This window comes from Poecile atricapillus, chromosome Z (assembly GCF_030490865.1).
Source record: "Poecile atricapillus isolate bPoeAtr1 chromosome Z, bPoeAtr1.hap1, whole genome shotgun sequence".
NCBI classification, from domain to species: domain Eukaryota; kingdom Metazoa; phylum Chordata; class Aves; order Passeriformes; family Paridae; genus Poecile; species Poecile atricapillus.
The window spans coordinates 138,460,678-138,463,124 of record NC_081289.1 but is presented as its reverse complement, the minus strand read 5'-3'; positions in this window follow the sequence as shown (position 1 = coordinate 138,463,124).

The following is a 2,447-nucleotide window of genomic DNA, read 5'->3' as shown; positions in this document are numbered from 1 at the left end:
ATCAGCTACAGCTTTGGCAACAAGAGTATTGCAAGCAAAGCTGGGGTAATTTGTTATCTAGGTAACTTCTGCTGACACAGGTGTATCCCTTCCAGGTGATGTAACCTGGGCTAGCAGTGGTCAATATGGTGAGTCTTGGGTGAATTCACAACAAGGTCTTTGCTGAGGTACCCATGGTTGTCAGCAAAACTGGGCTCCCATCTGGCTGCTGGGCACAGTGGCACCACCTCAAGAAACACTAGCAGGTTAGGACTTGTACAAGGGTTTGCTTACCAGTTTCAGTTATGATCACTCTATTGGGACCAGCAGAAGATTTGCCTGGACATTTCCTGTCCTTTTGCTGCACAGTGGAAACGGAAGGTGGAGGAGCACTTTTATGCCTTTTTAAAGGCAAGGAGGAAAAAGTAGAAACACAATACCTAACAGAGTAAAAGAAGCAGGTAAAAGCAGAGCTGGCCTGGGGAAGATAGGGCACCGGGGATTACAGCATTGTTCAGCTGAAAATGCAGAGGCCACCATCTCATAAATATTTACAGACAGGGAATAAGACACTGAGGGGCCACATCCCATGACAGCCCCAAAGAAGGGGGAGCAGGACCTTCAAGCCTGCCTGGTGAAGAAGGTGGCTGGAGGAGCTCTGCTGCCCTGGAAGCTAATGCAGGCTCTGGCATATGCCTGTGCCCTGGGGAAAAGCAGATGTATGCAATGGGGAGAATGTTACAGCATCTGTAGCATACAGCAGGGGGAAAAGCAGGGGCAGGATGGGGCATGGAGGGAACAGGCAGAGCTCTAGCACAAGCAACTAGTGCAACTCCAGTGGTGTCCAACGGCTGTGTTGGCAAATTTACATGATTCAAATGTGAAACTGCATGTTCAGAGTGACGGCAAATGGACACAAAAAGCAGGAACAATCCAACTACTGAGGAAAGTTACAGCCATCGCTGAAGGCAGGTTGGGCAATTCCAACATCTAGAGGATGATAAAGCAGAACAAATACAAGATTAAGAATTAATCCCTAATTAGCTGCTTCTGAAACCTGTTGAAATCACTGCCTGCATCGTTTGCTAATGGAGTTGTCAGCAAGTTCTGAGGCTGCAGGGGTCATAGCAGCAGTAGAATGTGCTGCTTTGTTCTCAGGTGAGAGGCTTGTTTTGCCCGTTAAGAGCTTTTGACGTTTTCAGTTTAGGTGTACTCAGAAAGCTCTTTCCAGGCAACAATGGGCAATAGATTCCACACGAAGCCTCCCTCAGCCACCAGCACACAGGAGAGAAAAAATTATCGTATCCCAAAACCAGGGGTGCTGTACATGTATTCTTACCCCATAGGACACACAGTGCCTCCAACACCGATCAAAGGGCACTAGGCAAACAGCACCAGCCCAGAGCTCTATCTCTGCCACAGCCCACTTTAAAATGATTCAGAGAAAACAGCTGAAAAACAAGTTGTGAATTTCCTCAACAAAGCCCTGGGCTCACTACCAACAGCTGGAAAGGCCAGCAGGTCTTGAAGCAACACACCTAACATCCCATCTGAAATGCTCCTAAGCAAGCAACAACTGCCTAGTCATCAGGCTGCCTAAATATTCACTTACCTTTCCAGGCTTGATCTACTTCTGATTTCTGCAAAATCTGCTGTCATGAAGTCTGCTTTGTTTGCTCTGCATCTGATTCATTCGTGCTTTGCTGTTGGAGTATGTGTTCTGCCTCCACCAGAAGAGGGCGTGGGACAGGTGCATTTACTCCAGCTTATTTTCTTCTCTTCCCTTTTCAGGAGTCCTCACACTCATTCCACATGGGAGAAATAACTCAAGATCCCTGCTCTGAGTAGGGTCACCTGAAGCAGGTTGCCCAGCACTATGTCCAGTTGGGTTCTTGAGTATAAAGTACCGAGACTCCACCACCTCCCTGGGCAACCTGTGCCTTTGTTTAACCACACTCATGGTAAAGAGAAAGCATTTTGAGCAGAACTTTCTGCATTTCAATTTACCCCTCTCATCCATCATTTGGCACCAATCCATCCTCTTTACTCCCTCACCAGGTATTGAAACACATTGGCAATAACCCCTTGAGCCTTCTCCAGGCTGAATTAGCCTGGCTCTTGCACTCTCTGCCCTACATGACAGTCTTCAATTCTTTTATTGTCTTTGTTGCCTTTTGTTGAACCTGCTCTAGTATCCATGTCTCCTTTTTATTGGGAAAACTGGCACTGAAAACAGCATGCCAAATCTGCCTCACTGGGGCTCAGCAGAAGGGAATAACCTGGTCATTCTTCTAACTGTTTTTTTGGTTTTGCTAACCCTTATGACAGCAGCATCTCATACAAACTCCCTACCAAACCAGGAAACTGCCTTTCCATTGCACACCTTACCTATATTTTTCAGACCGTGACATTTTCATGTGAACACAGCTACACTGAACACAATTCCTACAATGAACAAGAAACAGGAA